Source organism: Cololabis saira, unplaced genomic scaffold (genome assembly GCF_033807715.1).
Source record: "Cololabis saira isolate AMF1-May2022 unplaced genomic scaffold, fColSai1.1 scf055, whole genome shotgun sequence".
NCBI lineage: Eukaryota > Metazoa > Chordata > Actinopteri > Beloniformes > Belonidae > Cololabis > Cololabis saira.
This window is the reverse complement of record NW_026906219.1, coordinates 259,281-280,731: the sequence shown is the minus strand read 5'-3', so window position 1 is coordinate 280,731 and position 21,451 is coordinate 259,281. Positions and strand designations below refer to the sequence as shown.

At 45.7% G+C, this 21,451-nt stretch overlaps 61 non-coding genes and 4 pseudogenes across 61 annotated transcripts; all 65 read right to left on the bottom strand.

Annotated features, from left to right (window-relative positions):
- Positions 1 to 343: 343 nt before the first annotated feature.
- On the bottom strand, positions 344 to 462 carry LOC133435731 (5S ribosomal RNA). Its single transcript, XR_009779565.1, has one exon. It is a non-coding gene; the product is annotated as a 5S ribosomal RNA (ribosomal RNA).
- Positions 463 to 679: 217 nt separating this feature from the next.
- Positions 680 to 798, bottom strand: LOC133435575 (5S ribosomal RNA). Its single transcript, XR_009779414.1, has one exon. It is a non-coding gene; the product is annotated as a 5S ribosomal RNA (ribosomal RNA).
- A 199-nt stretch (positions 799 to 997) lies between these two features.
- Positions 998 to 1,116, bottom strand: LOC133435747 (5S ribosomal RNA). Its single transcript, XR_009779580.1, has one exon. It is a non-coding gene; the product is annotated as a 5S ribosomal RNA (ribosomal RNA).
- Positions 1,117 to 1,315: 199 nt separating this feature from the next.
- Positions 1,316 to 1,434, bottom strand: LOC133435630 (5S ribosomal RNA). Its single transcript, XR_009779468.1, has one exon. It is a non-coding gene; the product is annotated as a 5S ribosomal RNA (ribosomal RNA).
- Positions 1,435 to 1,633: 199 nt separating this feature from the next.
- LOC133435477 (5S ribosomal RNA) lies at positions 1,634 to 1,752 on the bottom strand. Its single transcript, XR_009779323.1, has one exon. It is a non-coding gene; the product is annotated as a 5S ribosomal RNA (ribosomal RNA).
- Positions 1,753 to 1,968: 216 nt separating this feature from the next.
- LOC133435544 (5S ribosomal RNA) lies at positions 1,969 to 2,087 on the bottom strand. The gene has a single exon (XR_009779385.1). It is a non-coding gene; the product is annotated as a 5S ribosomal RNA (ribosomal RNA).
- Positions 2,088 to 2,286: 199 nt separating this feature from the next.
- On the bottom strand, positions 2,287 to 2,405 carry LOC133435476 (5S ribosomal RNA). The gene has a single exon (XR_009779322.1). It is a non-coding gene; the product is annotated as a 5S ribosomal RNA (ribosomal RNA).
- A 199-nt stretch (positions 2,406 to 2,604) lies between these two features.
- On the bottom strand, positions 2,605 to 2,723 carry LOC133435642 (5S ribosomal RNA). Its single transcript, XR_009779479.1, has one exon. It is a non-coding gene; the product is annotated as a 5S ribosomal RNA (ribosomal RNA).
- A 217-nt stretch (positions 2,724 to 2,940) lies between these two features.
- LOC133435586 (5S ribosomal RNA) lies at positions 2,941 to 3,059 on the bottom strand. Its single transcript, XR_009779425.1, has one exon. It is a non-coding gene; the product is annotated as a 5S ribosomal RNA (ribosomal RNA).
- A 199-nt stretch (positions 3,060 to 3,258) lies between these two features.
- Positions 3,259 to 3,377, bottom strand: LOC133435583 (5S ribosomal RNA). The gene has a single exon (XR_009779422.1). It is a non-coding gene; the product is annotated as a 5S ribosomal RNA (ribosomal RNA).
- A 199-nt stretch (positions 3,378 to 3,576) lies between these two features.
- LOC133435698 (5S ribosomal RNA) lies at positions 3,577 to 3,695 on the bottom strand. Its single transcript, XR_009779534.1, has one exon. It is a non-coding gene; the product is annotated as a 5S ribosomal RNA (ribosomal RNA).
- Positions 3,696 to 3,912: 217 nt separating this feature from the next.
- On the bottom strand, positions 3,913 to 4,031 carry LOC133435764 (5S ribosomal RNA; annotated as a pseudogene).
- A 217-nt stretch (positions 4,032 to 4,248) lies between these two features.
- LOC133435506 (5S ribosomal RNA) lies at positions 4,249 to 4,367 on the bottom strand. Its single transcript, XR_009779349.1, has one exon. It is a non-coding gene; the product is annotated as a 5S ribosomal RNA (ribosomal RNA).
- A 217-nt stretch (positions 4,368 to 4,584) lies between these two features.
- On the bottom strand, positions 4,585 to 4,703 carry LOC133435639 (5S ribosomal RNA). The gene has a single exon (XR_009779476.1). It is a non-coding gene; the product is annotated as a 5S ribosomal RNA (ribosomal RNA).
- A 199-nt stretch (positions 4,704 to 4,902) lies between these two features.
- LOC133435474 (5S ribosomal RNA) lies at positions 4,903 to 5,021 on the bottom strand. Its single transcript, XR_009779320.1, has one exon. It is a non-coding gene; the product is annotated as a 5S ribosomal RNA (ribosomal RNA).
- A 199-nt stretch (positions 5,022 to 5,220) lies between these two features.
- LOC133435746 (5S ribosomal RNA) lies at positions 5,221 to 5,339 on the bottom strand. Its single transcript, XR_009779579.1, has one exon. It is a non-coding gene; the product is annotated as a 5S ribosomal RNA (ribosomal RNA).
- Positions 5,340 to 5,538: 199 nt separating this feature from the next.
- LOC133435704 (5S ribosomal RNA) lies at positions 5,539 to 5,657 on the bottom strand. The gene has a single exon (XR_009779538.1). It is a non-coding gene; the product is annotated as a 5S ribosomal RNA (ribosomal RNA).
- A 199-nt stretch (positions 5,658 to 5,856) lies between these two features.
- On the bottom strand, positions 5,857 to 5,975 carry LOC133435473 (5S ribosomal RNA). Its single transcript, XR_009779319.1, has one exon. It is a non-coding gene; the product is annotated as a 5S ribosomal RNA (ribosomal RNA).
- A 216-nt stretch (positions 5,976 to 6,191) lies between these two features.
- On the bottom strand, positions 6,192 to 6,310 carry LOC133435472 (5S ribosomal RNA). The gene has a single exon (XR_009779318.1). It is a non-coding gene; the product is annotated as a 5S ribosomal RNA (ribosomal RNA).
- A 199-nt stretch (positions 6,311 to 6,509) lies between these two features.
- Positions 6,510 to 6,628, bottom strand: LOC133435471 (5S ribosomal RNA). The gene has a single exon (XR_009779317.1). It is a non-coding gene; the product is annotated as a 5S ribosomal RNA (ribosomal RNA).
- Positions 6,629 to 6,827: 199 nt separating this feature from the next.
- LOC133435641 (5S ribosomal RNA) lies at positions 6,828 to 6,946 on the bottom strand. The gene has a single exon (XR_009779478.1). It is a non-coding gene; the product is annotated as a 5S ribosomal RNA (ribosomal RNA).
- Positions 6,947 to 7,163: 217 nt separating this feature from the next.
- On the bottom strand, positions 7,164 to 7,282 carry LOC133435470 (5S ribosomal RNA). Its single transcript, XR_009779316.1, has one exon. It is a non-coding gene; the product is annotated as a 5S ribosomal RNA (ribosomal RNA).
- A 199-nt stretch (positions 7,283 to 7,481) lies between these two features.
- On the bottom strand, positions 7,482 to 7,600 carry LOC133435581 (5S ribosomal RNA). The gene has a single exon (XR_009779420.1). It is a non-coding gene; the product is annotated as a 5S ribosomal RNA (ribosomal RNA).
- A 199-nt stretch (positions 7,601 to 7,799) lies between these two features.
- LOC133435519 (5S ribosomal RNA) lies at positions 7,800 to 7,918 on the bottom strand. Its single transcript, XR_009779361.1, has one exon. It is a non-coding gene; the product is annotated as a 5S ribosomal RNA (ribosomal RNA).
- Positions 7,919 to 8,135: 217 nt separating this feature from the next.
- On the bottom strand, positions 8,136 to 8,254 carry LOC133435763 (5S ribosomal RNA; annotated as a pseudogene).
- A 217-nt stretch (positions 8,255 to 8,471) lies between these two features.
- Positions 8,472 to 8,590, bottom strand: LOC133435475 (5S ribosomal RNA). Its single transcript, XR_009779321.1, has one exon. It is a non-coding gene; the product is annotated as a 5S ribosomal RNA (ribosomal RNA).
- A 217-nt stretch (positions 8,591 to 8,807) lies between these two features.
- Positions 8,808 to 8,926, bottom strand: LOC133435638 (5S ribosomal RNA). The gene has a single exon (XR_009779475.1). It is a non-coding gene; the product is annotated as a 5S ribosomal RNA (ribosomal RNA).
- A 199-nt stretch (positions 8,927 to 9,125) lies between these two features.
- Positions 9,126 to 9,244, bottom strand: LOC133435469 (5S ribosomal RNA). Its single transcript, XR_009779315.1, has one exon. It is a non-coding gene; the product is annotated as a 5S ribosomal RNA (ribosomal RNA).
- Positions 9,245 to 9,443: 199 nt separating this feature from the next.
- Positions 9,444 to 9,562, bottom strand: LOC133435654 (5S ribosomal RNA). Its single transcript, XR_009779491.1, has one exon. It is a non-coding gene; the product is annotated as a 5S ribosomal RNA (ribosomal RNA).
- Positions 9,563 to 9,761: 199 nt separating this feature from the next.
- LOC133435729 (5S ribosomal RNA) lies at positions 9,762 to 9,880 on the bottom strand. The gene has a single exon (XR_009779563.1). It is a non-coding gene; the product is annotated as a 5S ribosomal RNA (ribosomal RNA).
- A 217-nt stretch (positions 9,881 to 10,097) lies between these two features.
- Positions 10,098 to 10,216, bottom strand: LOC133435653 (5S ribosomal RNA). Its single transcript, XR_009779490.1, has one exon. It is a non-coding gene; the product is annotated as a 5S ribosomal RNA (ribosomal RNA).
- Positions 10,217 to 10,415: 199 nt separating this feature from the next.
- On the bottom strand, positions 10,416 to 10,534 carry LOC133435728 (5S ribosomal RNA). Its single transcript, XR_009779562.1, has one exon. It is a non-coding gene; the product is annotated as a 5S ribosomal RNA (ribosomal RNA).
- A 217-nt stretch (positions 10,535 to 10,751) lies between these two features.
- Positions 10,752 to 10,870, bottom strand: LOC133435649 (5S ribosomal RNA). Its single transcript, XR_009779486.1, has one exon. It is a non-coding gene; the product is annotated as a 5S ribosomal RNA (ribosomal RNA).
- Positions 10,871 to 11,069: 199 nt separating this feature from the next.
- LOC133435619 (5S ribosomal RNA) lies at positions 11,070 to 11,188 on the bottom strand. The gene has a single exon (XR_009779457.1). It is a non-coding gene; the product is annotated as a 5S ribosomal RNA (ribosomal RNA).
- A 199-nt stretch (positions 11,189 to 11,387) lies between these two features.
- Positions 11,388 to 11,506, bottom strand: LOC133435518 (5S ribosomal RNA). Its single transcript, XR_009779360.1, has one exon. It is a non-coding gene; the product is annotated as a 5S ribosomal RNA (ribosomal RNA).
- Positions 11,507 to 11,723: 217 nt separating this feature from the next.
- On the bottom strand, positions 11,724 to 11,842 carry LOC133435757 (5S ribosomal RNA; annotated as a pseudogene).
- A 217-nt stretch (positions 11,843 to 12,059) lies between these two features.
- Positions 12,060 to 12,178, bottom strand: LOC133435530 (5S ribosomal RNA). Its single transcript, XR_009779372.1, has one exon. It is a non-coding gene; the product is annotated as a 5S ribosomal RNA (ribosomal RNA).
- A 217-nt stretch (positions 12,179 to 12,395) lies between these two features.
- On the bottom strand, positions 12,396 to 12,514 carry LOC133435636 (5S ribosomal RNA). Its single transcript, XR_009779474.1, has one exon. It is a non-coding gene; the product is annotated as a 5S ribosomal RNA (ribosomal RNA).
- A 199-nt stretch (positions 12,515 to 12,713) lies between these two features.
- On the bottom strand, positions 12,714 to 12,832 carry LOC133435714 (5S ribosomal RNA). Its single transcript, XR_009779548.1, has one exon. It is a non-coding gene; the product is annotated as a 5S ribosomal RNA (ribosomal RNA).
- Positions 12,833 to 13,049: 217 nt separating this feature from the next.
- LOC133435604 (5S ribosomal RNA) lies at positions 13,050 to 13,168 on the bottom strand. Its single transcript, XR_009779442.1, has one exon. It is a non-coding gene; the product is annotated as a 5S ribosomal RNA (ribosomal RNA).
- Positions 13,169 to 13,385: 217 nt separating this feature from the next.
- Positions 13,386 to 13,504, bottom strand: LOC133435605 (5S ribosomal RNA). The gene has a single exon (XR_009779444.1). It is a non-coding gene; the product is annotated as a 5S ribosomal RNA (ribosomal RNA).
- A 199-nt stretch (positions 13,505 to 13,703) lies between these two features.
- LOC133435567 (5S ribosomal RNA) lies at positions 13,704 to 13,822 on the bottom strand. The gene has a single exon (XR_009779407.1). It is a non-coding gene; the product is annotated as a 5S ribosomal RNA (ribosomal RNA).
- Positions 13,823 to 14,039: 217 nt separating this feature from the next.
- Positions 14,040 to 14,158, bottom strand: LOC133435468 (5S ribosomal RNA). The gene has a single exon (XR_009779314.1). It is a non-coding gene; the product is annotated as a 5S ribosomal RNA (ribosomal RNA).
- A 199-nt stretch (positions 14,159 to 14,357) lies between these two features.
- Positions 14,358 to 14,476, bottom strand: LOC133435708 (5S ribosomal RNA). Its single transcript, XR_009779542.1, has one exon. It is a non-coding gene; the product is annotated as a 5S ribosomal RNA (ribosomal RNA).
- Positions 14,477 to 14,693: 217 nt separating this feature from the next.
- LOC133435545 (5S ribosomal RNA) lies at positions 14,694 to 14,812 on the bottom strand. The gene has a single exon (XR_009779386.1). It is a non-coding gene; the product is annotated as a 5S ribosomal RNA (ribosomal RNA).
- Positions 14,813 to 15,011: 199 nt separating this feature from the next.
- LOC133435580 (5S ribosomal RNA) lies at positions 15,012 to 15,130 on the bottom strand. Its single transcript, XR_009779419.1, has one exon. It is a non-coding gene; the product is annotated as a 5S ribosomal RNA (ribosomal RNA).
- A 199-nt stretch (positions 15,131 to 15,329) lies between these two features.
- LOC133435743 (5S ribosomal RNA) lies at positions 15,330 to 15,448 on the bottom strand. The gene has a single exon (XR_009779576.1). It is a non-coding gene; the product is annotated as a 5S ribosomal RNA (ribosomal RNA).
- A 217-nt stretch (positions 15,449 to 15,665) lies between these two features.
- Positions 15,666 to 15,784, bottom strand: LOC133435529 (5S ribosomal RNA). The gene has a single exon (XR_009779371.1). It is a non-coding gene; the product is annotated as a 5S ribosomal RNA (ribosomal RNA).
- Positions 15,785 to 16,001: 217 nt separating this feature from the next.
- LOC133435726 (5S ribosomal RNA) lies at positions 16,002 to 16,120 on the bottom strand. The gene has a single exon (XR_009779560.1). It is a non-coding gene; the product is annotated as a 5S ribosomal RNA (ribosomal RNA).
- A 217-nt stretch (positions 16,121 to 16,337) lies between these two features.
- LOC133435512 (5S ribosomal RNA) lies at positions 16,338 to 16,456 on the bottom strand. The gene has a single exon (XR_009779355.1). It is a non-coding gene; the product is annotated as a 5S ribosomal RNA (ribosomal RNA).
- Positions 16,457 to 16,655: 199 nt separating this feature from the next.
- Positions 16,656 to 16,774, bottom strand: LOC133435503 (5S ribosomal RNA). Its single transcript, XR_009779346.1, has one exon. It is a non-coding gene; the product is annotated as a 5S ribosomal RNA (ribosomal RNA).
- Positions 16,775 to 16,991: 217 nt separating this feature from the next.
- On the bottom strand, positions 16,992 to 17,110 carry LOC133435510 (5S ribosomal RNA). The gene has a single exon (XR_009779353.1). It is a non-coding gene; the product is annotated as a 5S ribosomal RNA (ribosomal RNA).
- Positions 17,111 to 17,309: 199 nt separating this feature from the next.
- On the bottom strand, positions 17,310 to 17,428 carry LOC133435584 (5S ribosomal RNA). The gene has a single exon (XR_009779423.1). It is a non-coding gene; the product is annotated as a 5S ribosomal RNA (ribosomal RNA).
- Positions 17,429 to 17,645: 217 nt separating this feature from the next.
- On the bottom strand, positions 17,646 to 17,764 carry LOC133435742 (5S ribosomal RNA). The gene has a single exon (XR_009779575.1). It is a non-coding gene; the product is annotated as a 5S ribosomal RNA (ribosomal RNA).
- A 199-nt stretch (positions 17,765 to 17,963) lies between these two features.
- LOC133435566 (5S ribosomal RNA) lies at positions 17,964 to 18,082 on the bottom strand. Its single transcript, XR_009779406.1, has one exon. It is a non-coding gene; the product is annotated as a 5S ribosomal RNA (ribosomal RNA).
- Positions 18,083 to 18,299: 217 nt separating this feature from the next.
- On the bottom strand, positions 18,300 to 18,418 carry LOC133435466 (5S ribosomal RNA). Its single transcript, XR_009779313.1, has one exon. It is a non-coding gene; the product is annotated as a 5S ribosomal RNA (ribosomal RNA).
- A 199-nt stretch (positions 18,419 to 18,617) lies between these two features.
- Positions 18,618 to 18,736, bottom strand: LOC133435707 (5S ribosomal RNA). The gene has a single exon (XR_009779541.1). It is a non-coding gene; the product is annotated as a 5S ribosomal RNA (ribosomal RNA).
- A 217-nt stretch (positions 18,737 to 18,953) lies between these two features.
- Positions 18,954 to 19,072, bottom strand: LOC133435643 (5S ribosomal RNA). The gene has a single exon (XR_009779480.1). It is a non-coding gene; the product is annotated as a 5S ribosomal RNA (ribosomal RNA).
- Positions 19,073 to 19,271: 199 nt separating this feature from the next.
- LOC133435579 (5S ribosomal RNA) lies at positions 19,272 to 19,390 on the bottom strand. Its single transcript, XR_009779418.1, has one exon. It is a non-coding gene; the product is annotated as a 5S ribosomal RNA (ribosomal RNA).
- Positions 19,391 to 19,589: 199 nt separating this feature from the next.
- Positions 19,590 to 19,708, bottom strand: LOC133435760 (5S ribosomal RNA; annotated as a pseudogene).
- A 217-nt stretch (positions 19,709 to 19,925) lies between these two features.
- LOC133435528 (5S ribosomal RNA) lies at positions 19,926 to 20,044 on the bottom strand. Its single transcript, XR_009779370.1, has one exon. It is a non-coding gene; the product is annotated as a 5S ribosomal RNA (ribosomal RNA).
- A 217-nt stretch (positions 20,045 to 20,261) lies between these two features.
- On the bottom strand, positions 20,262 to 20,380 carry LOC133435635 (5S ribosomal RNA). The gene has a single exon (XR_009779473.1). It is a non-coding gene; the product is annotated as a 5S ribosomal RNA (ribosomal RNA).
- Positions 20,381 to 20,580: 200 nt separating this feature from the next.
- LOC133435713 (5S ribosomal RNA) lies at positions 20,581 to 20,699 on the bottom strand. The gene has a single exon (XR_009779547.1). It is a non-coding gene; the product is annotated as a 5S ribosomal RNA (ribosomal RNA).
- A 217-nt stretch (positions 20,700 to 20,916) lies between these two features.
- Positions 20,917 to 21,035, bottom strand: LOC133435465 (5S ribosomal RNA). The gene has a single exon (XR_009779312.1). It is a non-coding gene; the product is annotated as a 5S ribosomal RNA (ribosomal RNA).
- A 199-nt stretch (positions 21,036 to 21,234) lies between these two features.
- On the bottom strand, positions 21,235 to 21,353 carry LOC133435492 (5S ribosomal RNA). The gene has a single exon (XR_009779336.1). It is a non-coding gene; the product is annotated as a 5S ribosomal RNA (ribosomal RNA).
- Positions 21,354 to 21,451: the final 98 nt, after the last annotated feature.

Below are 21,451 nucleotides of genomic sequence, written 5' to 3'. Positions count from 1 at the left end.
ACACCCCAGGTTGACCATAGGGACTTGGGGGGGTCATGAGCCGTTCCCAGGCGGTCTCCCATCCAAGTACTAACCAGGCCCGACCCTGCTTAGCTTCCGAGATCAGATGAGATTGGACGCATCCAGGCTGGTATGGCCGTAAGCTGAAGCTGCAGCTTGAAATACCTCTTGTATGGAGTTGAAGATAAGTCATAGAATATAAGTCATAGATTTGTTTTTTTTATTTGTTGGAGTTAAAGTGCCTTAACCATGTGCAAAACACTTTAGGACGTGAGCTGTCGCTGTTACCACGTTGAAATATGTGTGGGTAGATTAAGCGAGAGCGCTCTCTGCAGGTTGAAAAAGCTTACAGCACCTGGTATTCCCAGGCTGTCTCCCATCCAAGTACTAACCAGGCCCGACCCTGCTTAGCTTCCGAGATCAGACGAGATCAGGCGCATCCAGGCTGGTATGGCCGTTAGCAGAAGCTGCAGCGTGAAATACCTCTTATATGGAGTTGAAGATAAGTCATATAATATAAGTCATTGATTTGTTGGTGATAATAATTTAGAAGCGCTTATTTGTTGGAGTTAAAGTGCCTTAACCATGTGCAAAACACTTTAGGACGTGAGCTTTCGCTGTTACCACGTTGAAATATATGTGGTTAGATTAAGCGAGAGCGTTCTCTGCAGGTTGAAAAAGCTTACAGCACCTGGTATTCCCAGGCGGTCTCCCATCCAAGTACTAACCAGGCCCCACCCTGCTTAGCTTCCGAGATCAGACGAGATCGGGCGCATCCAGGCTGGTATGGCAGTAAGCAGAAGCTGCAGCTTGAAATACCTCTTGTATGGAGTTGAAGATAAGTCATAGAATATAAGTCATAGATTTGTTTTTTTTTTTTTTTGTAGTTAAAGTGCCTTAACCATGTGCAAAAGACTTTAGGACGTGAGCTGTCGCTGTTACCACGTTGAAATATGTGTGGGTAGATTAAGCGAGAGTGCTCTCTGCTGGTTGAAAAAGCTTACAGCACCCTGTATTCCCAGGCGGTCTCCCATCCAAGTACTAACCAGGCCCGACCCTGCTTAGCTTCCGAGATCAGATGAGATTGGACGCATCCAGGCTGGTATGGCCGTAAGCTGAAGCTGCAGCTTGAAATACCTCTTGTATGGAGTTGAAGATAAGTCATAGAATATAAGTCATAGATTTGTTTTTTTTATTTGTTGGAGTTAAAGTGCCTTAACCATGTGCAAAACACTTTAGGACGTGAGCTGTCGCTGTTACCACGTTGAAATATGTGTGGGTAGATTAAGCGAGAGCGTTCTCTGCTGGTTGAAAAAGCTTACAGCACCTGGTATTCCCAGGCGGTCTCCCATCCAAGTACTAACAAGGCCCGACCCTGCTTAGCTTCCGAGATCAGACGAGATCGGGCGCATCCAGGCTGGTATGGCCGTAAGCAGAAGCTGCAGCTTGAAATACCTCTTATATGGAGTTGAAGATTAGTCATAGAATATAAGTCATTGATTTGTTGGTTTTATTTGTTGGAGTTAAAGTGCCTTAACCATGTGCAAAACACTTTAGGACGTGAGCTTTCGCTGTTACCACGTTGAAATATGTGTGGCTAGATTAAGCGAGACCGTTCTCTGCTGGTTGAAAAAGCTTACAGCACCTGGTATTCCCAGGCGGTCTCCCATCCAAGTACTAACCAGGCCCGACCCTGCTTAGCTTCCGAGATCAGACGAGATCGGGCGCATCCAGGCTGGTATGGCCGTAAGCAGAAGCTGCAGCTTGAAATACTTCTTATATGGAGTTGAAGATAAGTATATAATACAAGTCATTGATTTGTTGGTGATAATAATTTAGAAGCGCTTATTTGTTGGAGTTAAAGTGCCTTAACCATGTGCAAAACACTTTAGGACGTGAGCTGTCGCTGTTACCACGTTGAAATATGTGTGGGTAGATTAAGCGAGAGCGCTCTCTGCTGGTTGAAAAAGCTTACAGCACCTGGTATTCCCAGGCGGTCTCCCATCCAAGTACTAACCAGGCCCGACCCTGCTTAGCTTCCGAGATCAGACGAGATCGGGCGCATCCAGGCTGGTAAGGCCGTAAGCAGAAGCTGCTGCTTGAAATACCTCTTATATGGAGTTGAAGATAAGTCATAGAATATAAGTCATTGATTTGTTGGTTTTATTTGTTGGAGTTAAAGTGCCTTAACCATGTGCAAAACACTTTAGGACGTGAGCTGTCGCTGTTACCACGTTGAAATATGTGTGGGTAGATTAAGCGAGAGCGCTCTCTGCTGGTTGAAAAAGCTTACAGCACCTGGTATTCCCAGGCGGTCTCCCATCCAAGTACTAACCAGGCCCGACCCTGCTTAGCTTCCGAGATCAGACGAGATCGGGCGCATCCAGGCTGGTATGGCCGTAAGCAGAAGCTGCAGCTTGAAATACCTCTTATATGGAGTTGAAGATAAGTCATAGAATATAAGTCATTGATTTGTTGGTTTTATTTGTTGGAGTTAAAGTGCCTTAACCATGTGCAAAACACTTTAGGACGTGAGCTGTCGCTGTTACCACGTTGAAATATGTGTGGGTAGATTAAGCGAGAGCGCTCTCTGCTGGTTGAAAAAGCTTACAGCACCTGGTATTCCCAGGCGGTCTCCCATCCAAGTACTAACCAGGCCCGACCCTGCTTAGCTTCCGAGATCAGACGAGATCGGGCACATCCAGGCTGGTATGGCCGTGAGCTGAAGTTGCAGCTTGAAATACCTCTTATATGGAGTTGAAGATAAGTCATATAATATAAGTCATTGATTTGTTGGTGATAATAATTTAGAAGCGCTTATTTGTTGGAGTTAAAGTGCCTTAACCATGTGCAAAACACTTTAGGACGTGAGCTGTCGCTGTTACCACGTTGAAATTTGTGTGGGTAGATTAAGCGAGAGCGCTCTCTGCTGGTTGAAAAAGCTTACATCACCTGGTATTCCCAGGCGGTCTCCCATCCAAGTACTAACCAGGCCCGACCCTGCTTAGCTTCCGAGATCAGACGAGATCGGGCGCATCCAGGCTGGTATGGCCGTAAGCAGAAGCTGCAGCTTGAAATACCTCTTATATGGAGTTGAAGATAAGTCATAGAATATAAGTCATTGATTTGTTGGTTTTATTTGTAGGAGTTAAAGTGCCTTAACCATGTGCAAAACACTTTAGGACGTGAGCTGTCGCTGTTACCACGTTGAAATATGTGTGGGTAGATTAAGCGAGAGCGTTCTCTGCTGGTTGAAAATGCTTACAGCACCTGGTATTCCCAGGCGGTCTCCTATCCAAGTACTAACCTGGCCCGACCCTGCTTAGCTTCCGAGATCAGACGAGATCGGGCGCATCCAGGCTGGTATGGCCGTAAGCAGAATCTGCTGCTTGAAATACCTCTTATATGGAGTTGAAGATAAGTCATAGAATATAAGTCATTGATTTGTTGGTTTTATTTGTTGGAGTTAAAGTGCCTTAACCATGTGCAAAACACTTTAGGACGTGAGCTGTCGCTGTTACCACGTTGAAATATGTGTGGGTAGATTAAGCGAGAGCGCTCTCTGCTGGTTGAAAAAGCTTAGAGCACCTGATATTCCCAGGCGGTCTCCCATCCAAGTACTAACCAGGCCCGACCCTGCTTAGCTTCCGAGATCAGACGAGATCGGGCGCATCCAGGCTGGTATGGCCGTAAGCTGAAGCTGCAGCTTGAAATACCTCTTATATGGAGTTGAAGATAAGTCATATAATATAAGTCATTGATTTGTTGGTGATAATAATTTAGAAGCGCTTATTTGTTGGAGTTAAAGTGCCCTAACCATGTGCAAAACAGTTTAGGACGTGAGCTGTCGCTGTTACCACGTTGAAATATGTGTGGGTAGATTAAGCGAGAGCACTCTCTGCTGGATGAAAAAGCTTACAGCACCTGGTATTCCCAGGCGGTCTCCCATCCAAGTCCTAACCAGGCCTGACCCTGCTCTGCTTCCGAGATCAGACGAGATCGGGCGCATCCAGGCTGGTATGGCCATAAGCTGAAGCTGCAGCTTGAAATACCTCTTATATGGAGTTGAAGATAAGTCATATAATATAAGTCATTGATTTGTTGGTGATAATAATTTAGAAGCGCATATTTGTTGGAGTTAAAGTGCCTTAACCATGTGAAAAACACTTTAGGACGTGAGCTGTCACTGTTACCACGTTGAAATATGTGTGGGTAGATTAAGCGAGAGCGCTCTCTGCTGGTTGAAAAAGCTTACAGCACCTGGTATTCCCAGGCGGTCTCCCATCCAAGTACTAAACAGGCCCGACCCTGCTTAGCTTCCGAGATCAGATGAGATCGGGCGCATCCAGGCTGGTATGGCCGTAAGCAGAAGCTGCAGCTTGAAATACCTCTTATATGGAGTTGAAGATAAGTCATAAAATATAAGTCATTGATTTGTTGGTGATAATAATTTAGAAGCGCTTATTTGTTGGAGTTAAAGTGCCTTAACCATGTGCAAAACACTTTAGGACGTGAGCTGTCGCTGTTACCACGTTGAAATATGTGTGGCTAGATTAAGCGAGAGCGTTCTCTGCTGGTTGAAGAAGCTTACAGCACCTGGTATTCCCAGGCGGTCTCCCATCCAAGTACTAACCAGGCCCGACCCTGCTTAGCTTCCGAGATCAGACGAGATCGGGCGCATCCAGGCTTGTATGGCCGTAAGCAGAAGCTGCAGCTTGAAATACCTCTTATATGGAGTTGAAGATAAGTCATAGCATATAAGTCATTGATTTGTTGGTTTTATTTGTTGGAGTTAAATTGCCTTAACCATGTGCAAAACACTTTAGGACGTGAGCTGTCGCTGTTACCACGTTGAAATATGTGTGGGTAGATTAAGCGAGAGCGCTCTCTGCTGGTTGAAAAAGCTTACAGCACCTGGTATTCCCAGGCGGTCTCCCATCCAAGTACTAACCAGGCCCGACCCTGCTTAGCTTCCGAGATCAGACGAGATCGGGCGCATCCAGGCTGGTATGGCCGTAAGCAGAAGCTGCAGCTTGAAATACCTCTTATAGGGAGTTGAAGATAAGTCATAGAATATAAGTCATTGATTTGTTGGTTTTATTTGTTGGAGTTAAAGTGCCTTAACCATGTGCAAAACACTTTAGGACGTGAGCTGTCGCTGTTACCACGTTGAAATATGTGTGTGTAGATTAAGCGAGAGCGCTCTCTGCTGGTTGAAAAAGCTTACAGCACCCTGTATTCCCAGGCGGTCTCCCATCCAAGTACTAACCAGGCCCGACCCTGCTTAGCTTCCGAGATCAGATGAGATTGGACGCATCCAGGCTGGTATGGCCGTAAGCTGAAGCTGCAGCTTGAAATACCTCTTGTATGGAGTTGAAGATAAGTCATAGAATATAAGTCATAGATTTGTTTTTTTTATTTGTTGGAGTTAAAGTGCCTTAACCATGTGCAAAACACTTTAGGACGTGAGCTGTCGCTGTTACCACGTTGAAATATGTGTGGGTAGATTAAGCGAGAGCGTTCTCTGCTGGTTGAAAAAGCTTACAGCACCTGGTATTCCCAGGCGGTCTCCCATCCAAGTACTAACAAGGCCCGCCCCTGCTTAGCTTCCGAGATCAGACGAGATCGGGCGCATCCAGGCTGGTATGGCCGTAAGCAGAAGCTGCAGCTTGAAATACCTCTTATATGGAGTTGAAGATAAGTCATAGAATATAAGTCATTGATTTGTTGGTTTTATTTGTTGGAGTTAAAGTGCCTTAACCATGTGCAAAACACTTTAGGACGTGAGCTTTCGCTGTTACCACGTTGAAATATGTGTGGCTAGATTAAGCGAGACCGTTCTCTGCTGGTTGAAAAAGCTTACAGCACCTGGTATTCCCAGGCGGTCTCCCATCCAAGTACTAACCAGGCCCGACCCTGCTTAGCTTCCGAGATCAGACGAGATCGGGCGCATCCAGGCTGGTATGGCCGTAAGCAGAAGCTGCAGCTTGAAATACTTCTTATATGGAGTTGAAGATAAGTATATAATACAAGTCATTGATTTGTTGGTGATAATAATTTAGAAGCGCTTATTTGTTGGAGTTAAAGTGCCTTAACCATGTGCAAAACACTTTAGGACGTGAGCTGTCGCTGTTACCACGTTGAAATATGTGTGGGTAGATTAAGCGAGAGCGCTCTCTGCTGGTTGAAAAAGCTTACAGCACCTGGTATTCCCAGGCGGTCTCCCATCCAAGTACTAACCAGGCCCGACCCTGCTTAGCTTCCGAGATCAGACGAGATCGGGCGCATCCAGGCTGGTATGGCCGTAAGCAGAAGCTGCTGCTTGAAATACCTCTTATATGGAGTTGAAGATAAGTCATAGAATATAAGTCATTGATTTGTTGGTTTTATTTGTTGGAGTTAAAGTGCCTTAACCATGTGCAAAACACTTTAGGACGTGAGCTGTCGCTGTTACCACGTTGAAATATGTGTGGGTAGATTAAGCGAGAGCGCTCTCTGCTGGTTGAAAAAGCTTACAGCACCTGGTATTCCCAGGCGGTCTCCCATCCAAGTACTAACCAGGCCCGACCCTGCTTAGCTTCCGAGATCAGACGAGATCGGGCGCATCCAGGCTGGTATGGCCGTAAGCAGAAGCTGCAGCTTGAAATACCTCTTATATGGAGTTGAAGATAAGTCATAGAATATAAGTCATTGATTTGTTGGTTTTATTTGTTGGAGTTAAAGTGCCTTAACCATGTGCAAAACACTTTAGGACGTGAGCTGTCGCTGTTACCACGTTGAAATATGTGTGGGTAGATTAAGCGAGAGCGCTCTCTGCTGGTTGAAAAAGCTTACAGCACCTGGTATTCCCAGGCGGTCTCCCATCCAAGTACTAACCAGGCCCGACCCTGCTTAGCTTCCGAGATCAGACGAGATCGGGCACATCCAGGCTGGTATGGCCGTGAGCTGAAGTTGCAGCTTGAAATACCTCTTATATGGAGTTGAAGATAAGTCATATAATATATGTCATTGATTTGTTGGTGATAATAATTTAGAAGCGCTTATTTGTTGGAGTTAAAGTGCCTTAACCATGTGCAAAACACTTTAGGACGTGAGCTGTCGCTGTTACCACGTTGAAATTTGTGTGGGTAGATTAAGCGAGAGCGCTCTCTGCTGGTTGAAAAAGCTTACAGCACCTGGTATTCCCAGGCGGTCTCCCATCCAAGTACTAACCAGGCCCGACCCTGCTTAGCTTCCGAGATCAGACGAGATCGGGCGCATCCAGGCTGGTATGGCCGTAAGCAGAAGCTGCAGCTTGAAATACCTCTTATATGGAGTTGAAGATAAGTCATAGAATATAAGTCATTGATTTGTTGGTTTTATTTGTAGGAGTTAAAGTGCCTTAACCATGTGCAAAACACTTTAGGACGTGAGCTGTCGCTGTTACCACGTTGAAATATGTGTGGGTAGATTAAGCGAGAGCGTTCTCTGCTGGTTGAAAATGCTTACAGCACCTGGTATTCCCAGGCGGTCTCCTATCCAAGTACTAACCTGGCCCGACCCTGCTTAGCTTCCGAGATCAGACGAGATCGGGCGCATCCAGGCTGGTATGGCCGTAAGCAGAATCTGCTGCTTGAAATACCTCTTATATGGAGTTGAAGATAAGTCATAGAATATAAGTCATTGATTTGTTGGTTTTATTTGTTGGAGTTAAAGTGCCTTAACCATGTGCAAAACACTTTAGGACGTGAGCTGTCGCTGTTACCACGTTGAAATATGTGTGGGTAGATTAAGCGAGAGCGCTCTCTGCTGGTTGAAAAAGCTTACAGCACCTGATATTCCCAGGCGGTCTCCCATCCAAGTACTAACCAGGCCCGACCCTGCTTAGCTTCCGAGATCAGACGAGATCGGGCGCATCCAGGCTGGTATGGCCGTAAGCTGAAGCTGCAGCTTGAAATACCTCTTATATGGAGTTGAAGATAAGTCATATAATATAAGTCATTGATTTGTTGGTGATAATAATTTAGAAGCGCTTATTTGTTGGAGTTAAAGTGCCCTAACCATGTGCAAAACAGTTTAGGACGTGAGCTGTCGCTGTTACCACGTTGAAATATGTGTGGGTAGATTAAGCGAGAGCACTCTCTGCTGGATGAAAAAGCTTACAGCACCTGGTATTCCCAGGCGGTCTCCCATCCAAGTCCTAACCAGGCCTGACCCTGCTCTGCTTCCGAGATCAGACGAGATCGGGCGCATCCAGGCTGGTATGGCCATAAGCTGAAGCTGCAGCTTGAAATACCTCTTATATGGAGTTGAAGATAAGTCATATAATATAAGTCATTGATTTGTTGGTGATAATAATTTAAAAGCGCATATTTGTTGGAGTTAAAGTGCCTTAACCATGTGAAAAACACTTTAGGACGTGAGCTGTCACTGTTACCACGTTGAAATATGTGTGGGTAGATTAAGCGAGAGCGCTCTCTGCTGGTTGAAAAAGCTTACAGCACCTGGTATTCCCAGGCGGTCTCCCATCCAAGTACTAACCAGGCCCGACCCTGCTTAGCTTCCGAGATCAGATGAGATCGGGCGCATCCAGGCTGGTATGGCCGTAAGCAGAAGCTGCAGCTTGAAATACCTCTTATATGGAGTTGAAGATAAGTCATAAAATATAAGTCATTGATTTGTTGGTGATAATAATTTAGAAGCGCTTATTTTTTGGAGTTAAAGTGCCTTAACCATGTGCAAAACACTTTAGGACGTGAGCTGTCGCTGTTACCACGTTGAAATATGTGTGGCTAGATTAAGCGAGAGCGTTCTCTGCTGGTTGAAGAAGCTTACAGCACCTGGTATTCCCAGGCGGTCTCCCATCCAAGTACTAACCAGGCCCGACCCTGCTTAGCTTCCGAGATCAGACGAGATCGGGCGCATCCAGGCTTGTATGGCCGTAAGCAGAAGCTGCAGCTTGAAATACCTCTTATATGGAGTTGAAGATAAGTCATAGCATATAAGTCATTGATTTGTTGGTTTTATTTGTTGGAGTTAAAGTGCCTTAACCATGTGCAAAACACTTTAGGACGTGAGCTGTCGCTGTTACCACGTTGAAATATGTGTGGGTAGATTAAGCGAGAGCGCTCTCTGCTGGTTGAAAAAGCTTACAGCACCTGGTATTCCCAGGCGGTCTCCCATCCAAGTACTAACCAGGCCCGACCCTGCTTAGCTTCCGAGATCAGACGAGATCGGGCGCATCCAGGCTGGTATGGCCGTAAGCAGAAGCTGCAGCTTGAAATACCTCTTATAGGGAGTTGAAGATAAGTCATAGAATATAAGTCATTGATTTGTTGGTTTTATTTGTTGGAGTTAAAGTGCCTTAACCATGTGCAAAACACTTTAGGACGTGAGCTGTCGCTGTTACCACGTTGAAATATGTGTGTGTAGATTAAGCGAGAGCGCTCTCTGCTGGTTGAAAAAGCTTACAGCACCTGGTATTCCCAGGCGGTTTCCCATCCAAGTACTAACCAGGCCCGACCCTGCTTAGCTTCCGAGATCAGACGAGATCGGGCTCATCCAGGCTGGTATGGCCGTAAGCAGAAGCTGCAGCTTGAAATACCTCTTATATGGAGTTGAAGATAAGTCATAGAATATAAGTCATTGATCTGTTGGTTTTATTTGTTGGAGTTAAGGTGCCTTAACCATGTGCAAAACACTTTAGGACGTGAGCTGTCGCAGTTACCACGTTGAAATATGTGTGGGTAGATTAAGCGAGAGCGTTCTCTGCTGGTTGAAAAAGCATACAGCACCTGGTATTCCCAGGCGGTCTCCCATCCAAGTACTAACCAGGCCCGACCCTGCTTAGCTTCCGAGATCAGGCGAGATCGGGCGCATCGAGGCTGGTATGGCCGTAAGCTGAAGCTGCAGCTTGAAATACCTCTTATATGGAGTTGAAGATAAGTCATATAATATAAGTCATTGATTTGTTGGTGATAATAATTTAGAAGCGCTTATTTGTTGGAGTTAAAGTGCCTCAACCATGTGCAAAACACTTTAGGACGTGAGCTGTCGCTGTTACCACGTTGAAATTTGTGTGGGTAGATTAAGCGAGAGCGCTCTCTGCTGGTTGAAAAAGCTTACAGCACCTGGTATTCCCAGGCGGTTTCCCATCCAAGTACTAACCAGGCCCGACCCTGCTTAGCTTCCGAGATCAGACGAGATCGGGCTCATCCAGGCTGGTATGGCCGTAAGCAGAAGCTGCAGCTTGAAATACCTCTTATATGGAGTTGAAGATAAGTCATAGAATATAAGTCATTGATCTGTTGGTTTTATTTGTTGGAGTTAAGGTGCCTTAACCATGTGCAAAACACTTTAGGACGTGAGCTGTCGCAGTTACCACGTTGAAATATGTGTGGGTAGATTAAGCGAGAGCGTTCTCTGCTGGTTGAAAAAGCATACAGCACCTGGTATTCCCAGGCGGTCTCCCATCCAAGTACTAACCAGGCCCGACCCTGCTTAGCTTCCGAGATCAGGCGAGATCGGGCGCATCGAGGCTGGTATGGCCGTAAGCTGAAGCTGCAGCTTGAAATACCTCTTATATGGAGTTGAAGATAAGTCATATAATATAAGTCATTGATTTGTTGGTGATAATAATTTAGAAGCGCTTATTTGTTGGAGTTAAAGTGCCTCAACCATGTGCAAAACACTTTAGGACGTGAGCTGTCGCTGTTACCACGTTGAAATTTGTGTGGGTAGATTAAGCGAGAGCGCTCTCTGCTGGTTGAAAAAGCTTACAGCACCTGGTATTCCCAGGCGGTCTCCAATCCAAGTACTAACCAGGCCCGACCCTGCTTAGCTTCCGAGATCAGACGAGATCGGGCGCATCCAGGCTGGTATGGCCGTAAGCAGAAGCTGCAGCTTGAAATACCTCTTATATGGAGTTGAAGATAAGTCATAGAATATAAGTCATTGATTTGTTGGTTTTATTTGTTGGAGTTAAAGTGCCTTAAACATGTGCAAAACACTTTAGGACGTGAGCTGTCGCTGTTACCACGTTGAAATATGTGTGGGTAGATTAAGCGAGAGCGTTCTCTGCTGGTTGAAAATGCTTACAGCACCTGGTATTCCCACGCGGTCTCCTATCCAAGTACTAACCTGGCCCGACCCTGCTTAGCTTCCGAGATCAGACGAGATCGGGCGCATCCAGGCTGGTATGGCCGTAAGCAGAATCTGCTGCTTGAAATACCTCTTATATGGAGTTGAAGATAAGTCATAGAATATAAGTCATTGATTTGTTGGTTTTATTTGTTGGAGTTAAAGTGCCTTAACCATGTGCAAAACACTTTAGGACGTGAGCTGTCGCTGTTACCACGTTGAAATATGTGTGGGTAGATTAAGCAAGAGCGCTCTCTGCTGGTTGAAAAAGCTTACAGCACCTGATATTCCCAGGCGGTCTCCCATCCAAGTACTAACCAGGCCCGACCCTGCTTAGCTTCCGAGATCAGACGAGATCGGGCGCATCCAGGCTGGTATGGCCGTAAGCTGAAGCTGCAGCTTGAAATACCTCTTATATGGAGTTGAAGATAAGTCATATAATATAAGTCATTGATTTGTTGGTGATAATAATTTAGAAGCGCTTATTTGTTGGAGTTAAAGTGCCCTAACCATGTGCAAAACAGTTTAGGACGTGAGCTGTCGCTGTTACCACGTTGAAATATGTGTGGGTAGATTAAGCGAGAGCACTCTCTGCTGGTTGAAAAAGCTTACAGCACCTGGTATTCCCAGGCGGTCTCCCATCCAAGTCCTAACCAGGCCTGACCCTGCTTAGCTTCCGAGATCAGACAAGATCGGGCGCATCCAGGCTGGTATGGCCATAAGCTGAAGCTGCAGCTTGAAATACCTCTTATATGGAGTTGAAGATAAGTCATATAATATAAGTAATTGATTTGTTGGTGATAATAATTTAGAAGCGCATATTTGTTGGAGTTAAAGTGCCTTAACCATGTGAAAAACACTTTAGGACGTGAGCTGTCGCTGTTACCACGTTGAAATATGTGTGGGTAGATTAAGCGAGAGCGCTCTCTGCTGGTTGAAAAAGCTTACAGCACCTGGTATTCCCAGGCGGTCTCCCATCCAAGTACTAACCAGGCCCGACCCTGCTTAGCTTCCGAGATCAGATGAGATCGGGCGCATCCATGCTGGTATGGCCGTAAGCAGAAGCTGCAGCTTGAAATACCTCTTATATGGAGTTGAAGATAAGTCATAAAATATAAGTCATTGATTTGTTGGTGATAATAATTTAGAAGCGCTTATTTGTTGGAGTTAAAGTGCCTTGACCATGTGCAAAACACTTTAGGACGTGAGCTGTCGCTGTTACCACGTTGAAATATGTGTGGCTAGATTAAGCGAGAGCGTTCTCTGCTGGTTGAAAAAGCTTACAGCACCTGGTATTCCCAGGCGGTCTCCCATCCAAGTACTAACCAGGCCCGACCCTGCTTAGCTTCCGAGATCAGACGAGATCGGGCGCATCCAGGCTTGTATGGCCGTAAGCAGAAGCTGCAGCTTGAAATACCTCTTATATGGAGTTGAAGATAAGTCATAGCATATAAGTCATTGATTTGTTGGTTTTATTTGTTGGAGTTAAAGTGCCTTAACCATGTGCAAAACACTTTAGGACGTGAGCTGTCGCTGTTACCACGTTGAAATATGTGTGGGTAGATTAGGCGAGAGCGCTCTCTGCTGGTTGAAAAAGCTTACAGCACCTGATATTCCCAGGCGGTCTCCCATCCAAGTACTAACCAGGCCCGACCCTGCTTAGCTTCCGAGATCAGACGAGATCGGGCGCATCTTGGCTGGTATGGCCGTAAGCTGAAGCTGCAGCTTGAAATACCTCTTATATGGAGTTGAAGATAAGTCATATAATATAAGTCATTGATTTGTTGGTGATAATAATTTAGAAGCGCTTATTTGTTGGAGTTAAGGTGCCTTAACCATGTGCAAAACACTTTAGGACGTGAGCTGTCGCTGTTACCACGTTGAAATATGTGTGGGTAGATTAAGCGAGAGCGCTCTCTGCTGGTTGAAAATGCTTACAGCACCTGGTATTCCCAGGCGGTCTCCCATCCAAGTACTAACCAGGCCCGACCCTGCTTAGCTTCCGAGATCAGACAAGATCGGGCGCATCCAGGCTGGTATGGCCGTAAGCAGAAGCTGCTGCTTGAAATACCTCTTATATGGAGTTGAAGATAAGTCATATAATATAAGTCATTGATTTGTTGGTGATAATAATTTAGAAGCGCTTATTTGTTGGAGTTAAAGTGCCTTAACCATGTGAAAAACACTTTTGGACGTGAGCTGTCGCTGTTACCACGTTGAAATATGTGTGGGTAGATTAAGCGAGAGCGCTCTCTGCTGGTTGAAAAAGCTTACAGCACCTGGTATTCCCAGGCGGTCTCCCATCCAAGTACTAACCAGGCCCGATCCTGCTTAGCTTCCGAGATCAGACGAGATCGGGCGCATCCAGGCTGGTATGGCCGTAAGCAGAAGCTGCAGCTTGAAATACCTCTTATATGGAGTTGAAGATAAGTCATAGAATATAAGTCATTGATTTGTTGGTTTTATTTGTTGGAGTTAAAGTGCCTTAACCATGTGCAAAACACTTTAGGACGTGAGCTGGCGCTGTTACCACGTTGAAATATGTGTGGGTAGATTAAGCGAGAGCGTTCTCTGCTGGTTGAAAAAGCTTACAGCACCTGGTATTCCCAGGCGGTCTCCCATCCAAGTACTAACCAGGCCCGACCCTGCTTAGCTTCCGAGATCAGACGAGATCGGGCGCATCCAGGCTGGTATGGCCGTGAGCTGAAGTTGCAGCTTGAAATACCTCTTATATGGAGTTGAAGATAAGTCATATAATATAAGTCATTGATTTGTTGGTGATAATAATTTAGAAGCGCTTATTTGTTGGAGTTAAAGTGCCTTAACCATGTGCAAAACACTTTAGGACGTGAGCTGTCGCTGTTACCACGTTGAAATTTGTGTGGGTAGATTAAGCGAGAGCGCTCTCTGCTGGTTGAAAAAGCTTACAGCACCTGGTATTCCCAGGCGGTCTCCCATCCAAGTACTAACCAGGCCCGACCCTGCTTAGCTTCCGAGATCAGACGAGATCGGGCGCATCCAGGCTGGTATGGCCGTAAGCAGAAGCTGCAGCTTGAAATACCTCTTGTATGGAGTTGAAGATAAGTCATAGAATATAAGTCATTGATTTGTTGGTTTTATTTGTTGGAGTTAAAGTGCCTTAACCATGTGCAAAACACTTTAGGACGTGAGCTGTCGCTGTTACCACGTTGAAATATGTGTGGGTAGATTAAGCGAGAGCGTTCTCTGCTGGTTGAAAATGCTTACAGCACCTGGTATTCCCAGGCGGTCTCCCATCCAAGTACTAACCAGGCCCGACCCTGCTTAGCTTCCGAGATCAGACGAGATCGGGCGCATCCACGCTGGTATGGCCGTGAGCTGAAGCTGCAGCTTGAAATACCTCTTATATGGAGTTGAAGATAAGTCATATAATATAAGTCATTGATTTGTTGGTGATAATAATTTAGAAGCGCTTATTTGTTGGAGTTAAAGTGCCTCAACCATGTGCAAAACACTTTAGGACGTGAGCTGTCGCTGTTACCACGTTGAAATTTGTGTGGGTAGATTAAGCGAGAGCGCTCTCTGCTGGTTGAAAAAGCTTACAGCACCTGGTATTCCCAGGCGGTCTCCCATCCAAGTACTAACCAGGCCCGACCCTGCTTAGCTTCCGAGATCAGACGAGATCGGGCGCATCCAGGCTGGTACGGCCGTAAGCAGAAGCTGCAGCTTGAAATACCTCTTATATGGAGTTGAAGATAAGTCATAGAATATAAGTCATTGATTTGTTGGTTTTATTTGTTGGAGTTAAAGTGCCTTAACCATGTGCAAAACACTTTAGGACGTGAGCTGTCGCTGTTACCACGTTGAAATATGTGTGGGTAGATTAAGCGAGAGCGTTCTCTGCTGGTTGAAAATGCTTACAGCACCTGGTATTCCCAGGCGGTCTCCTATCCAAGTACTAACCTGGCCCGACCCTGCTTAGCTTCCGAGATCAGACGAGATCGGGCGCATCCAGGCTGGTATGGCCGTAAGCAGAATCTGCTGCTTGAAATACCTCTTATATGGAGTTGAAGATAAGTCATAGAATATAAGTCATTGATTTGTTGGTTTTATTTGTTGGAGTTAAAGTGCCTTAACCATGTGCAAAACAGTTTAGGACGTGAGCTGTCGCTGTTACCACGTTGAAATATGTGTGGGTAGATTAAGCGAGAGCACTCTCTGCTGGTTGAAAAAGCTTACAGCACCTGGTATTCCCAGGCGGTCTCCCATCCAAGTCCTAACCAGGCCTGACCCTGCTTAGCTTCCGAGATCAGACGAGATCGGGCGCATCCAGGCTGGTATGGCCATAAGCTGAAGCTGCAGCTTGAAATACCTCTTATATGGAGTTGAAGATAAGTCATATAATATAAGTCATTGATTTGTTGGTGATAATAATTTAGAAGCGCATATTTGTTGGAGTTAAAGTGCCTTAACCATGTGAAAAACACTTTAGGACGTGAGCTGTCGCTGTTACCACGTTGAAATATGTGTGGGTAGATTAAGCGAGAGCGCTCTCTGCTGGTTGAAAAAGCTTACAGCACCTGGTATTCCCAGGCGGTCTCCCATCCAAGTACTAACCAGGCCCGACCCTGCTTAGCTTCCGAGATCAGATGAGATCGGGCGCATCCATGCTGGTATGGCCGTAAGCAGAAGCTGCAGCTTGAAATACCTCTTATATGGAGTTGAAGATAAGTCATAAAATATAAGTCATTGATTTGTTGGTGATAATAATTTAGAAGCGCTTATTTGTTGGAGTTAAAGTGCCTTAACCATGTGCAAAACACTTTAGGACGTGAGCTGTCGCTGTTACCACGTTGAAATATGTGTGGGTAGATTTAGCGAGAGCGCTCTCTGCTGGTTGAAAAAGCTTACAGCACCTGATATTCCCAGGCGGTCTCCCATCGAAGTACTAACCAGGCCCGACCCTGCTTAGCTTCCGAGATCAGACGAGATCGGGCGCATCTTGGCTGGTATGGCCGTAAGCTGAAGCTGCAGCTTGAAATACCTCTTATATGGAGTTGAAGATAAGTCATATAATATAAGTCATTGATTTGTTGGTGATAATAATTTAGAAGCGCTTATTTGTTGGAGTTAAAGTGCCTTAACCATGTGAAAAACACTTTTGGACGTGAGCTGTCGCTGTTACCACGTTGAAATATGTGTGGGTAGATTAAGCGAGAGCGCTCTCTGCTGGTTGAAAAAGCTTACAGCACCTGGTATTCCCAGGCGGTCTCCCATCCAAGTACTAACCAGGCCCGACCCTGCTTAGCTTCCGAGATCAGACGAGATCGGGCGCATCCAGGCTGGTATGGCCATAAGCAGAAGCTGCAGCTTGAAATACCTCTTATATGGAGTTGAAGATAAGTCATAGAATATAAGTCATTGATTTGTTGGTTTTATTTGTTGGAGTTAAAGTGCCTTAACCATGTGCAAAACACTTTTGGACGTGAGCTGTCGCTCTTACCACGTTGAAATATGTGTGGGTAGATTAAGCGAGAGCGCTCTCTGCTGGTTGAAAAAGCTTACAGCACCTGGTATTCCCAGGCGGTCTCCCATCCAAGTACTAACCAGGCCCTACCCTGCTTAGCTTCCGAGATCAGACGAGATCGGGCGCATCCAGGCTGGTATGGCCATAAGCTGAAGCTGCAGCTTGAAATACTTCTTATATGGAGTTGAAGATAAGTCATATAATACAAGTCATTGATTTGTTGGTGATAATAATTTAGAAGCGCTTATTTGTTGGAGTTAAAGTGCCTTAACCATGTGAAAAACACTTTTGGACGTGAGCTGTCGCTGTTACAACGTTGAAATATGTGTGGGTAGATTAAGCGAGAGCGCTCTCTGCTGGTTGAAAAAGCTTACAGCACCTGGTATTCCCAGGCGGTCTCCCATCCAAGTACTAACCAGGCCCGACCCTGCTTAGCTTCCGAGATCAGACGAGATCGGGCGCATCCAGGCTGGTATGGCCATAAGCAGAAGCTGCAGCATGAAATACCTCTTATATGGAGTTGAAGATAAGTCATAGAATATAAGTCATTGATTTGTTGGTTTTATTTGTTGGAGTTAAAGTGCCTTAACCATGTGCCTAACACTTTTGGACATGAGCTGTCGCTCTTACCACGTTGAAATATGTGTGGGTAGATTAAGCGAGAGCGCTCTCTGCTGGTTGAAAAAGCTTACAGCACCTGGTATTCCCAGGCGGTCTCCCATCCAAGTACTAACCAGGCCCGACCCTGCTTAGCTTCCGAGATCAGACGAGACCGGGCGCATCCAGGCTGGTATGGCCATAAGCTGAAGCTGCAGCTTGAAATACTTCTTATATGGAGTTGAAGATAAGTCATATAATACAAGTCATTGATTTGTTGGTGATAATAATTTAGAAGCGCTTATTTGTTGGAGTTAAAGTGCCTTAACCATGTGAAAAACACTTTTGGACGTGAGCTGTCGCTGTTACCACGTTGAAATATGTGTGGGTAGATTAAGCGAGGGCGCTCTCTGCTGGTTGAAAATTCTTACAGCACCTGCTATTCCCAGGCGGTCTCCCATCCAAGTACTAACCAGGGCCGACCCTGCTTAGCTTCCGAGATCAGACGAGATCGGGCGCATCCAGGCTGGTATGGCCGTAAGCAGAAGCTGCAGCTTGAAATACCTCTTATATGGAGTTGAAGATAAGTCATAGAATATAAGTCATTGATTTGTTGGTTTTATTTGTTGGAGTTAAAGTGCCTTAACCATGTGCAAAACACTTTAGGACGTGAGCTGTCGCTGTTACCACGTTGAAATATGTGTGGGTAGATTAAGCGAGAGCGTTCTCTGCTGGTTGAAAAAGCTTACAGCACCTGGTATTCCCAGGCGGTCTCCCATCCAAGTACTAACCAGGCCCGACCCTGCTTAGCTTCCGAGATCAGACGAGATCGGGCGCATCCAGGCTGGTATGGCCGTGAGCTGAAGTTGCAGCTTGAAATACCTCTTATATGGAGTTGAAGATAAGTCATATAATATAAGTCATTGATTTGTTGGTGATAATAATTTAGAAGCGCTTATTTGTTGGAGTTAAAGTGCCTTAACCATGTGCAAAACACTTTAGGACGTGAGCTGTCGCTGTTACCACGTTGAAATTTGTGTGGGTAGATTAAGCGAGAGCGCTCTCTGCTGGTTGAAAAAGCTTACAGCACCTGGTATTCCCAGGCGGTCTCCCATCCAAGTACTAACCAGGCCCGACCCTGCTTAGCTTCCGAGATCAGACGAGATCGGGCGCATCCAGGCTGGTATGGCCGTAAGCAGAAGCTGCAGCTTGAAATACCTCTTGTATGGAGTTGAAGATAAGTCATAGAATATAAGTCATTGATTTGTTGGTTTTATTTGTTGGAGTTAAAGTGCCTTAACCATGTGCAAAACACTTTAGGACGTGAGCTGTCGCTGTTACCACGTTGAAATATGTGTGGGTAGATTAAGCGAGAGCGTTCTCTGCTGGTTGAAAATGCTTACAGCACCTGGTATTCCCAGGCGGTCTCCCATCCAAGTACTAACCAGGCCCGACCCTGCTTAGCTTCCGAGATCAGACGAGATCGGGCGCATCCACGCTGGTATGGCCGTGAGCTGAAGCTGCAGCTTGAAATACCTCTTATATGGAGTTGAAGATAAGTCATATAATATAAGTCATTGATTTGTTGGTGATAATAATTTAGAAGCGCTTATTTGTTGGAGTTAAAGTGCCTCAACCATGTGCAAAACACTTTAGGACGTGAGCTGTCGCTGTTACCACGTTGAAATTTGTGTGGGTAGATTAAGCGAGAGCGCTCTCTGCTGGTTGAAAAAGCTAACAGCACCTGGTATTCCCAGGCGGTCTCCCATCCAAGTACTAACCAGGCCCGACCCTGCTTAGCTTCCGAGATCAGACGAGATCGGGCGCATCCAGGCTGGTACGGCCGTAAGCAGAAGCTGCAGCTTGAAATACCTCTTATATGGAGTTGAAGATAAGTCATAGAATATAAGTCATTGATTTGTTGGTTTTATTTGTTGGAGTTAAAGTGCCTTAACCATGTGCAAAACACTTTAGGACGTGAGCTGTCGCTGTTACCACGTTGAAATATGTGTGGGTAGATTAAGCGAGAGCGTTCTCTGCTGGTTGAAAATGCTTACAGCACCTGGTATTCCCAGGCGGTCTCCTATCCAAGTACTAACCTGGCCCGACCCTGCTTAGCTTCCGAGATCAGACGAGATCGGGCGCATCCAGGCTGGTATGGCCGTAAGCAGAATCTGCTGCTTGAAATACCTCTTATATGGAGTTGAAGATAAGTCATAGAATATAAGTCATTGATTTGTTGGTTTTATTTGTTGGAGTTAAAGTGCCTTAACCATGTGCAAAACAGTTTAGGACGTGAGCTGTCGCTGTTACCACGTTGAAATATGTGTGGGTAGATTAAGCGAGAGCACTCTCTGCTGATTGAAAAAGCTTACAGCACCTGGTTTTCCCAGGCGGTCTCCCATCCAAGTCCTAACCAGGCCTGACCCTGCTTAGCTTCCGAGATCAGACGAGATCGGGCGCATCCAGGCTGGTATGTCCATAAGCTGAAGCTGCAGCTTGAAATACCTCTTATATGGAGTTGAAGATAAGTCCTATAATATAAGTCATTGATTTGTTGGTGATAATAATTTAGAAGCGCATATTTGTTGGAGTTAAAGTGCCTTAACCATGTGAAAAACACTTTAGGACGTGAGCTGTCGCTGTTACCACGTTGAAATATGTGTGGGTAGATTAAGCGAGAGCGCTCTCTGCTGGTTGAAAAAGCTTACAGCACCTGGTATTCCCAGGCGGTCTCCCATCCAAGTACTAACCAGGCCCGACCCTGCTTAGCTTCCGAGATCAGATGAGATCGGGCGCATCCATGCTGGTATGGCCGTAAGCTGAAGCTGCAGCTTGAAATACCTCTTATATGGAGTTGAAGATAAGTCATATAATATAAGTCATTGATTTGTTGGTGATAATAATTTAGAAGCGCTTATTTGTTGGAGTTAAAGTGCCTTAACCATGTGCAAAACACTTTAGGACGTGAGCTGTCGCTGTTACCACGTTGAAATATGTGTGGCTAGATTAAGCGAGAGCGTTCTCTGCTGGTTGAAAAAGCTTACAGCACCTGGTATTCCCAGGCGGTCTCCCATCCAAGTACTAACCAGGCCCGACCCTGCTTAGCTTCCGAGATCAGACGAGATCGGGCGCATCCAGGCTTGTATGGCCGTAAGCAGAAGCTGCAGCTTGAAATACCTCTTATATGGAGTTGAAGATAAGTCATAGCATATAAGTCATTGATTTGTTGGTTTTATTTGTTGGAGTTAAAGTGCCTTAACCATGTGCAAAACACTTTAGGACGTGAGTTTGTCGCTGTTACCACGTTGAAATATGTGTGGGTAGATTAAGCGAGAGCGCTCTCTGCTGGTTGAAAAAGCTTACAGCACCTGATATTCCCAGGCGGTCTCCCATCCAAGTACTAACCAGGCCCGACCCTGCTTAGCTTCCGAGATCAGACGAGATCGGGCGCATCTTGGCTGGTATGGCCGTAAGCTGAAGCTGCAGCTTGAAATACCTCTTATATGGAGTTGAAGATAAGTCATATAATATAAGTCATTGATTTGTTGGTGATAATAATTTAGAAGCGCTTATTTGTTGGAGTTAAAGTGCCTTAACCATGTGAAAAACACTTTTGGACGTGAGCTGTCGCTGTTACCACGTTGAAATATGTGTGGGTAGATTAAGCGAGAGCGCTCTCTGCTGGTTGAAAAAGCTTACAGCACCTGGTATTCCCAGGCGGTCTCCCATCCAAGTACTAACCAGGCCCGACCCTGCTTAGCTTCCGAGATCAGACGAGATCGGGCGCATCCAGGCTGGTATGGCCGTAAGCAGAAGCTGCAGCTTGAAATACCTCTTATATGGAGTTGAAGATAAGTCATAGAATATAAGTAATTGATTTGTTGGTTTTATTTGTTGGAGTTAAAGTGCCTTAACCATGTGCAAAACACTTTTGGACGTGAGCTGTCGCTCTTACCACGTTGAAATATTTGTGGGTAGATTAAGCGAGAGCGCTCTCTGCTGGTTGAAAAAGCTTACAGCACCTGGTATTCCCAGGCGGTCTCCCATCCAGGTACTAACCAGGCCCGACCCTGCTTAGCTTCCGAGATCAGACGAGATCGGGCGCATCCAGGCTGGTATGGCCGTAAGCAGAAGCTGCTGCTTGAAATACCTCTTATATGGAGTTGAAGATAAGTCATAGAATATAAGTCATTGATTTGTTGGTTTTATTTGTTGGAGTTAAAGTGC